Genomic DNA, 11,014 nt, shown 5'->3' with positions numbered 1-11,014 from the left:
CAGGGTCACGGTGCGAAGCGGGGCAATGTGACTCCATGCGGCGTCGGCTGGTCACGGTGCAGGCCAATGGCTTCATTGGCGGTGTCACAGTGATTTTTCCTCTTGAACAGCACATAACACGCAGCTCCCAGTGCTGCAGGTCGAGGAAACTGGAGACTTTGGTGTCCCTGAGACTTTTAACAGGAGGCAAGCTCTACTCCAAGCCCCTGGAGAACTTTCTCAAGCAGGACACACAGCAAAATTCACCCTGTGCACTTTTTTCAGGCAGAAGCAGTAACTGCAGTCCAGTCCAGCAAAGCAACACAGCAAAGGGACAATACTCCCCCTCCAGCTCTTCTTCTTGGCAGAGGTTCCTCTCGATTCCAGAAAGATTCTAAAAGTCTGGGGTTTTGAGTCTTCTTCTTATACACTGTTCTGCCTTTGAAGTTGGCAAACTTCAAAGAAAAGTCTCACATGTTTGCAAGATCCTTCCTTGTCCAGGCCAGGCCCCAGACGCACACCAGGGGGTTGGAGACTGCAATGTGTGAGGGCAGGCACAGTCCTTTCAGGTGTAAGTGACCACTCCTCCCTCCTCTCTAGCCCAGTTGGCTTATCAGGATATGCAGGCTACACCCCAGCTCCCTTGGTGTCACTGTCTAGAGGAGAGGTGTGAATAGCCCAACTGTCAAACTGACCCAGACGAGGAATCCACAAAGTCAGAGTCACAGAATTGTTTAAGCAAAAAAATGCCTACTTTCTAAAAGTGACATTGTCAAACTCACAATCTTAAAAAACAACTTCACTAAAAGATGTATTTTTAAATTGTGAGTTCTGAGTCCCCAAACTCCATATTTCTATCTGCCCTCAAAGGGAACCTGCCCTTTAAAGTTATTTAAAGGCAGCCCCCATGTTAACCTATGAGAGAGAAAGGCCTTGCAACAGTGAAACACGAATTTGGCAGTATTTCACTGCTAGGACATGTAAAACACAATAGTACATGTCCTATATTTTAAATACACTGCACCCTGCCCATGGGGCTACCTAGGGCCTACCTTAGGGGTGCCTTACATGTACCAAAAGGGAAGGTTTGGGCCTGGCAAGTGGATACGCTTGCCAGGTCGAATTGGCAGTTTAAAACTGCACACACAGACACTGCAGTGGCAGGTCTGAGCCGTGTTTACAGGGCTACTAATGTGGCTGGCACAACCAGTGCTGCAGGCCCACTAGTAGCATTTGATTTACAGGCCCTGGGCACCTCTAGTGCAATTTACTAGGGACTTAGTAGTAAATCTGATATACCAATAAGGAATAAAACAATCAACAATACAATTTACACAGAAAGCATTTGCACTTTAGTACTGATTAGCAGTGGTAAAGTGCCCAGAGTCCTAAAGCCAACAAAAACTGGGAGGGAGGAGGCAAAAAGGTTTGGGATGACGCTGCAAAAAGGGCCAGGTGCAACAGGAGCTTTACAGGGCAGAGGTAGAATACTACCCAGAAGAAGTTGGAAACCAGTATGAACTGGGCTTGGGGGGGGGGGGACTGCATTGTAGTGTTCAGCAATCTGTAAATAAGGCACTGGCTGGAGCTTTGGGCCCTTTTACAGGGCATTTACATGATTTCACATGCCAACAAGGCTGGCAACCTATGCTCCCTCCAATTGGCAACAATACTATCCCTTCAAAAAAGGGAAAAGCAAAATCTAAGGCCCAGCCTAACATACATGCTGATGCACTTGCACAGTTGACTCGGAGCATGATTATAGTCGGCCCTTCCAGGGAGGACCTCCTCCTTCACGCACTTCAACAGTTGTGGACTCTCAGGAGTCGGACTCCTCCTCACATGGTGAGGATAGCAATGAACAGAACATCCCAGGCCCTAGCAAAAAGATAAGGGAACAGTCCAAAACCCCTCAGGTACTAACTTTTGACCCAGTGGATGTCATCCACCCCAGATCATCCAATTGGACACCTCCTACTGAGGTGGCAGAGTATGTTCAATCCCATCTCCGACAGAACTTTGATAAAGACGTGCGTGCGCGCCTGCGCAATGAATGCCCTAGACCAGATTTGGCAGGCAAAGTGGCAGATACGCCAGAGGTAGACCCGACTATTGTCATCTTTATGAAGAAATATGCCAAGAATGGGCCTTGACAGAGCATGGCGAAACTGCCAGGACAAGCTCCTGGACATGGCAGGACCACTGACTAAAATACTGGAGCTAGCATTCCATGCCAAAGAGTCCAACTCTCCAGTAGACCTAGAGGACCTAATTGATTGGGCACAGAGAGACATTTGTCGGTTGGGCAACACCAACTGTGCCATTTCGATGGAATGTCGGAGGTCTATTTTGATGAGGATAGACCCTTAACTTAATGACTTAACCACCTGGAGGCCGGCCCAGGGGCGGAAGGCTCGCTTTTCAGAGGTCCCTTTGTTAAGGGACTCTCCATGTTCTGCTCCACTTATGCCACAATCAACAAGGCCCAAATGTCACTCATAAAAGTGTTGCAGATGGGCCTTTTTGGCAGGGCCGGACGCCATGGAGGGCGGACGTCAGGCTGAGGAAATACCCAAGTCTCTCAATATGGATATTCCCCCTGGGGCAGAGGGGGTTGGTATGGAGAACATTCGGAGCCCATGTTCTACCCTACACATGACAGAGGTGGTCGGTTCCGATACCGTTGTGGCGGGCGACGCAGACAACAGGGAACATCCCAGAACACAGGATATTCTTGTAAGCATCATTCCTTTTGCCAAGGTACTCTTGGGGGAGGAGTGGGCTTGTTCCCAGACAAGTGGGGACAAATCTCCAGGGACCCATGAGTCTTAGACACCATCTTGGGATTCAAACTAGAGTTTTACAACACACACCAGTCCAGTCGGCCCATCCAAAACAAATGTATTTTCCCAAATAGAGCAGTCTTTTATAGACTCCGAAATTCAAACACTATTGGACAAGGGAGCAATACCGCAACAACTCCCCATCCCAGGAGGTTCATAAGCTCCATATTTCTGGTTGAAAAGAAAGGAGGGGGTTTACTACTGGTGTTAAATCTCAAGGAGTTCAACGTCTGGATTTTATACAGACATTTCAAAATGGAAAGCTGTCATTTACTAAGAGCTATTCTCCAGGAAGGCGACTGGATGGTCCACTTAGAGTTGAAGGACGCCAATCTGTTAGTCCCCATTTTTCCGCCTCACAGACAATTCCTTCAATTCCTCTGGCGAGGGCAATGGCTAGAATTCATGTCCCTTCCCTTCGGCCTATCATCAGCTCCTTGGTACTTCTCCAAGCTGATGAGACCGGTGGTGGAGTCTCTGAGAGCTCGGGCGGTCCATCTAATTGTATATCTGGATAATCTCCTGTTGATGGCCCTAGATCCTTTGACAATCAGGACTCATTTATTTTGGACCATTCAACTCTTGCAGAGTCTAGGGTTTTTAATCACCTTGCAGAAGTCAATCTTAACACCGACCAAACAGATGGAATTTTTGGAAGTCTAGATAGATTTGATCCAAACACAATTGGTCTTGCCCCTCCAGAAGATTTGCAATATCAAGAAGGAATTGAGGTTTGCACTGTGCAGACAGACTGTGTCATTGAGATTGAAAGACAGGATTGTGGGTCTCTTGGCTTCCTCGAACCAAGCCGTATTTCCTGGGCCCCTTCCTTACAGGGTTCTTCAGAGATTGAAAATCCAACATCTTCGGAAGGGCCAGACCTACTCGGATCAAGTCCTCCTTTCAGAAGAAGTCAGGTTGGAACTGAAATGGTGGTTGGACCACATGGAGTCTTGGAATGGCAGAGCCATTTTCGCCACAGCCCCAGCAGTAGTGGTCAAATCGGATGCCAGCCTTTGGGGCTGGGGGGCGAGATGAGGAACACTGACAACAAGGCGTCGTTGTTCGGAGAAGGAGAGGGGTCTTCATATCAACTGCCTCAAACTCCTGGCAGGCTCTTTCGCCATCAAGAGTCTCCCCCCTGTCAAGACAGATTGTTGTATTTTGCTGAAGATGGACAATATCTCAGCGTTATGCTATGTCAACAAGTTGGGGGCTACGAAATCCAGGCTCTTGGTGGAGATTGCCAAGGATTTCTGGCATTATTGCTTCAATCATCGTATTTCCCTCACAGCAGAATATCTCCCAGGCAAGAACAATCTGAGAGCAGATTGGCAATCCCGACATCTACGGGACTTCAGTGACTGGAAATTGAATCCCGGTCGGGGAGACCAGAACCTCGGGCCTGGGTATGCTCCTAACGTGTCCACCACTAGACAGCTCCAAAACTCTGATAGAAATATCACATAGCCTGAGAGAGTCCAAGCGGGGGAAAAGGGGATTAGGATGGGAACAACTGGGAAGGAGACCAGTAGGAAGCAAACAGTTAAACCACACAATATCAAGATTATATCACATAGATTTTTCACTAGACTATGATTCTAAGCATTGCCATACTGTAACCATGGATAACTTAAGAAAGGACTAATAACTAGTCCTCAAGACGTCTGGGAACCTGGGAAGGAATCAAGAATGATGAATACAACTTCTCAATGAAACTTTTCATGAAATGTCACATACTGTCTAGGAATATAAGAACCTTCTAGAATTATGTTTCAGCACAAACATTGCCTCTTTACATGAGGACAAAAAGTAATCTGAACATTCCCTGGAAAACAATAGGAATTGTACTAAGGACTTAATATGCACATAGAATGTAACATCTTCAATTTAACACCTTTGCAGAAAATTCAAAAGGCCCTGGATAATCGTGTGCACTTCAGGAAACACTACACATCAAAGTTTTAATTGCCATGAAATGATTGCGCACACTGTAAGCGATCTGAACATCAAGGTTTAAATGCAGGAAATGAATCGCGCACACTGCCGATTCCAACAAGTACATGCAAATGCCATGAAATGATCGTGCACACTGTAAGCGATCTGAACACAAAGATTTAAATGCGGGAAATTAATTGCGCACACTGCCGATTCTAACAAGTATATGCAAATGCCACAAAATGATTGCGCACTCTGTAAGCGATCTGAACATCAAGGTTTAAATGCGGGAATGAATCGCGCACACTGCCGATCTCAACAAGAATATGCAAATGCCATGAAATGATCGCGCACTCTGTAAGCGATCTAAACATCAAGGTTTAAATGCAGGAATGAATCGCGCACACTGCCAATCTCAACAAGAATATGCAAACGCCATGAAATGATCGCGCACTCTGTAAGCGATCTGAACATCAAGGTTTAAATGTGGGAATGAATCGCGCACACTGCCGATCTCAACAAGAATATACAAATGCCATGAAATGATCACGCACTCTGTAAGCAGCCTGAACATCAAGGTTTTAAATGCGGGAATGAATCGCGCACACTGCTGATCTCAACAGGAATATGCAAATGCCATGAAATGATCGCGCAAGCCCTTGCCGATCCAAACACCAAGATCTGAATCAGAGTACTGATTCGCGTACTCTGAAAGTTTCACGAGTAAGCCCCAAAACTCAAGAGTCTCTTAGAACGGGGTCGGGGGCCCAGCCCGACCTCCGCTTTACCACCCTGATCAAGGATCACCAAAAGAATGCGGGGCAGGCCTGGAACGCCAAGGTAGGCCTCCGGAACAGGAGCTCAGGAAAATGCTGCTGCTCTGCACCGGGACCTCTGAATAGTGAGAACATGAAGCTGGGCTAGCTCCCTTATATAGAGTCTGGCCCAGCCCACAAACCACACCCAGTCATGCTGCAGAGAAAGCTTCTAGAAGGTCCTAGAAAGGGACCACACCCTAACAAACTCAGTAAGCCTGCAGCAATACCTTGCAAATGAACAGTTATGGCAAACATCATTAATAGTGTTTTTCAAGGTTAAAGTCTGCAATGCAAAAGGTTAACATACTGCATATAAACACAGTGCATGAATTATGCTCTTGCATAAAGGCTGGGTTTTTGCATTTTAGTCGCCCGAGGAGTGCACTGCCCTGATGTTGACAATCCCTTAATATTCAACCATCTTCACAAGAGATGGGGTCCTTGCAATGTGGACCTGTTTGCATCTCAGCTCAATCGACAACTTCCCCATTTTTTCAGTTGGTGCCCGAACCCGGAAGCTCAAGCCATGGACGCTTTTCTCCAAGACTGGTCTCAGTCACGGGGGTATGCTTTTCCTCCGTTCCTAATGATCCCCAGGGTCCTGACTCAGCTCAGATGTCAGAAATCAGAGATCATTCTTGTGACTCCCTTTGGAGAGCTCAACCTTGGTTCCCAGTAGCCCTGTCTCTAGCGAGTACTCTTCCAGTTCGACTTCCTATACTCCCGGATCTCTTGTTGGACCCAAAGTGATGCCCTCTTCCGCTAGTCCTGTCATCAGCTCAGATTGATGGCCTGGATGGTTTCAGGGAAAGATGGTATATCCCAGGCATTTCGCAACAAGCTGCTGACTTCATCAGACAAGCTTGGTCTGATAGCACCCATAAGCATTATTCCTCAGCTTTGAGGAGATGGTGTGCTCGGTGCAATAGACGGGCTGTTGATCCAGTGGGGGCAGAATCTTGTATAGTAATACATTTCCTTTTGGATTTGGCATCCTCTGGTTTAGCCTATAGAACAGTGAATAACTTAAGATCTGCAATCTCAGCAGGACATGTCCAGGTGGAGGGTAAACCAATAGGTGAGCATCCACTAATATGCAAATTGATGAGAGGTATTCATATGTCCAATCCTCCGAGGCCCAAATATGCATCCTTTTGGGATGTGAATACAAACAGGTACCTTTCGCGTAAACAAATTTCCTCTAAGCTGACCCTCTTGCTATGCCTGATATCATGTAAAAGGGTGTCTGATGTTCAGGCCCTTAACACAGCAGGCAGAGTTTTGTCCCCAGAAGGGATTTCATTCACTATCACTCGATGGATAAAATCTAATTCCAGGTTGGTAACATACCCAAGTTTTCCAGATAATTCTCAACTTGTGTAGTTCAATGTCTAAAAGACTATGAAGCCGTTACTTGTGACCTAAGGCAGGAGTCTGGTGGACAGTTACTCATTGCATTACAAAAACCATTTAGACCAGTGTCTTCAGCGACTTTAGCCAGGTGGGTAAGATGGCTGCTGGCTGAAGCCGGTACTGACATCTCTGTCTTTGGTGCTCATTCAGCCAGAGGAGCTATGGCGTCTAAGTCATTTGTTTAGGGTCCTACATTGAGGACATTATGAGAGCTGCAGACTGGTCATCAGAATCTAAATTTCGAAAGTCTTACTATAAGCCTAATACAGCTGTAGCGTCTTTGGTGGTGACGCAGCATTAAACTAGCATAATCGAAGCCTCCGGTCCTGTCATAGAATAAAAAGAATTCTAGCTTTCACGTCAAGAATTTTCAATTCTATTAAGGACACGGAGACGAGGATTATCCCACCCACTATTTATAAGAGTTGTACTCAATGATATTACGTGTATATATTTAGAATGTTATATTCAAATTTAATGTACATGTTGATGATTTCTTCCCTCCCTGTAATTGCAATAAACTGTAAGAAGATTCTATAGGAGGATGTGAATTTTTCTTGTATTTAAGGAAATGAACAAAAGAGTGCTTGAACAGATTCAGCTCATCTGGGTCAGGATTTCCATTGGAGCATAGTTCTGAGGAGCTTGTTGCCTATTTCATAATCGAGACTCTGGTCTGGAAGTTGGTCATCAGCCTTGTTGATTGTGCAACATCCCGGTTGGATCGTTTGCAAGTTATGGAATCCACGTTTGGATCAATATGAACTTGGTGGCTATTACCCTGTTTCTCTTGAAGTATGCAGTACTTATGTTTTTTTCCTATAAAGAAAGAGGACACAAAATGGAGGCATCTGTATTTATGTGGAATGCTTGCATACTATTGGAGCATGTGATATGAGATGTACTGGGGGACATGGGTAATGTAGTTTTTTACTTTAATTTATCTGATTGGCTGCTATAAATTTTGAAGTAAAGAAAGAGAAGCCTCATCCTTGCCTCTGTGTCCTTAATACAATTGACAATTCTTGACGCCAAAGTCAGATTTTTTTTTATTCATCATAATGATAGCACTGCACTGCGAAGCACTTAACAAAAAGTGATAGCTTGTAAACATTAACCATTAGTGAATATGGATGCAAGACACATCATGTGAACCATGTATGTGGCCCAGATTCTATTAGAGACACGGAGGCGAGGATTATGCTTATCTTTTTTCACTTTATTTATTCCAGCAGCCAATTAGAAGTAAGATAGACAAAATACTACAAATCCCAGGAATCAACATATCATGGGTCCAACCATAGAGCATATACCCTATTTAACATGCTAGGCCCAGTATCAACTCCTCTTTCTTTGCACGAAGCCAAAAGTAACAGACACCATCCAAAGGAGTGGTGATAACCAATTAACAATGAGCTTGCACGTCCCAAAACTACAAATCCAGAAAATGGCCTCCAATGGGGACAGCCCAGCCTCGAAGAACAGAAGGTGCTGATGAGCTTGAACACAGGAGGTAAATTCTTGAATGCCTCAGTCCACTTTGAGGGACAGGATAATTTATCGTTGTTTCCTAAGGGAGGAAAACAAAGGTTGAGGCATTAAAACTGATCCAAAACCACTAAAGCATATTCATACTCAAACATCAGGGAGGGAAAGCACCATAGAAGGAAATATCAAACACATTAATATCACATGATAATCAAATAAGAACAAAAAATATTTTTGAAAAAACACATCAATCAATGTGCGGGTGGGATAATCCTTGCCTCCGTGTCCTTAATAGAATTGAAAGTTCTTGACACAAATGCTAAAAAATGTTTTATTCTATGTCAGGACTGGGTGCTCTAATTATGGTTGTTTAAAGCTGACTCACCATAACTGAAGCAATGTCAACAATAGGTTTGCAGTCAAATGATTTAAACGTAGATTCAGACGAGCAGTCAGCCGCTTTTAATATGTCCTCTAAACGGGAACCTAAGTAAAAGGACTTAGACACCATGGCCCTTCTTGTAGAGTGAGCAACAAAGTGAGCACCAAATTTAGAAATGTCAATGCTTGCCTCGTTCAAGAATCATTGCACCCATCTAGACAGAAGAGGGGGTCATTCTGACCCCGGCCGGCGGCGGTAGCCGCCGGCCTGGCTGGGACCGCCAGAAGACCGTACCGCGGTCAAAAGACCGTGGCGGTCATTCTGGGTTTCCCACTGGGCTGGCGGGCGACCGCCAAAAGGCCGCCCGCCAGCCCAGTGGGAAACACCCTTCCACGATGAAGCCGGCTCCGAATGGAGCCGGCGGAGTGGAAGGTGTGCGACGGGTGCAGTAGCACCCGTCGCGAATTTCAGTGTCTGCTGAGCAGACACTGAAATTCAAAGTGGGGCCCTCTTACGGGGGCCCCTGCAGTGCCCATGCCATTGGCATGGGCACTCCAGGGGCCCCCAGGGGCCCCACGACACCCCTCACCGCCATCCTGTTCCTGGCGGTCGAAACCGCCAGGAACAGGATGGCAGTGAGGGGGTTGGAATCCCCCATGGCGGCGCAGCAAGCTGCGCTGCCATGGGGGATTCCTCAGGGCAGCAGAAAACCGGCGGGACACCGCTGGTTTTCCGGTTCTGACCGCGGCCATACCGCCGCGGTCAGAATGCCCTCAGGAGCACCGCCAGCCTGTTGGCGGTGCTCCCGCCGACCCCGTCCCCGGCGGTCAAGGACCGCCGGGGTCGGAATGACCCCCAGAGTCGCTGAAGTAACCAGGCGGTACGGTCTCACAAGTGAGATTAACAACTGGCCCCCAGTATCAGTACGAAACTCTGCTGTACTCACCTCGTAAGCCTCCAAGCACTGCACCAACAAAGTTTAGGATTATCAGCAAAACTAGGAAAAGAAACAGACCTGGAGTAGCATTTTGTGTAGCAAGAGATGGAGAATGTCACTCCTTCAGGGGAGAAAACCCTACCCACGAGGTCCAGAGCGTTAAGCTCTGACACACGTTTGCACGAAATCAAACACAAAAGCATGGTGAGTTTAGCTAAAAGTTGCTTTCTAGACAGGTATCTGTTCACGGGTCAGGATTCAAGGAATCGTAAAACCACATTTACATCCCATAGAGTAGAATATTGAGGACATGGGGGGATTGGACAATCAGATGCCCTTCAGCAGCTTAAAAACAATGGGAAGCTTACCCAAGGGTTTACCCTCTACCAGTAAATGTCCTGCTGAGATGGCTGACCTATGGCTAAACCCGAAGACGCCAAGGAAGACAAGAATTTCAGGACCTAACTACACTCTGCTGAAGAGGGATCTGTGTTCTGTACACCAAGAGCACCAGCGAGTCCAAGGTGAAGCGTAGTGTTTATGGGTGCCAGGAAGACCAGGTTGTGGAGATTAAATCGTTAGATTCCTGCGAAAGACCTGGGAGGCTCCATCTTTCCCTGAAATTTTCCATGCCACAAGGGAGAGGCGTTCTGATAAGATCAGAGGATGTGGTAGGCCCATAGGATCCAGAAGGAGGTTTCGCATGTGAGGGATCAGGATCTGGTGGAGCAAAGCTCATCTCCAGTGCCACCGGGGACCAAGCTTGGGGTCTCCAAAGGGGGGGTCACCAGAACCAGATCTGCCTGCAGACGAAGGGTCTGAGTCAAGACCCTGGGAATCTGCATAAAGGGAGTGAAGGCATAACCCCAAAACAAGGACCAGTCCTGGAGGAAAGCATTGGTCATCGTCGCCTCTGGATCTTGGCGCCAACTGAAAAACCTTTCCAGTTGGTGATTGAGGAGGAAGGTAAAGAGATCTATGGAGAGGGGGCCCCACTGCTCCTGGAGAGCCTGAAAGACCTTTGAATGCAATCTCCAGACAATGTAGTCCCGAATATGGTGAGATTGCAAATCTGTCACCGAGTTGCTTTGACCCAGGAATACTCTGCCACCGCCGATATCTAATGTTGAAGGCAAAAATGCCAAAAATATTTGACTATCTCCGTCAGAATACAGGATTTCATCCCACCCAGCTTGTTGACATACCTCACTGCAGA

At 46.7% G+C, this 11,014-nt stretch overlaps 1 long non-coding RNA gene across 1 annotated transcript in view; it reads right to left on the bottom strand.

Annotated features, from left to right (window-relative positions):
- Positions 1-8,189: 8,189 nt before the first annotated feature.
- The window catches only part of LOC138247116 (uncharacterized), a 203,851-nt gene continuing 201,026 nt past the window's right edge, over positions 8,190-11,014 (bottom strand). Inside the window, exon 4 of the long non-coding RNA XR_011194338.1 lies at positions 8,190-8,561. This is a non-coding gene — a long non-coding RNA (uncharacterized lncRNA). The remainder of the gene's footprint in view (positions 8,562-11,014) is intronic.

This window comes from Pleurodeles waltl, chromosome 7, assembly GCF_031143425.1.
Source record: "Pleurodeles waltl isolate 20211129_DDA chromosome 7, aPleWal1.hap1.20221129, whole genome shotgun sequence".
NCBI lineage: Eukaryota > Metazoa > Chordata > Amphibia > Caudata > Salamandridae > Pleurodeles > Pleurodeles waltl.
The sequence above is the reverse complement of the archived record's forward strand: the minus strand, read 5'-3'. Positions and strand labels throughout refer to the sequence as shown.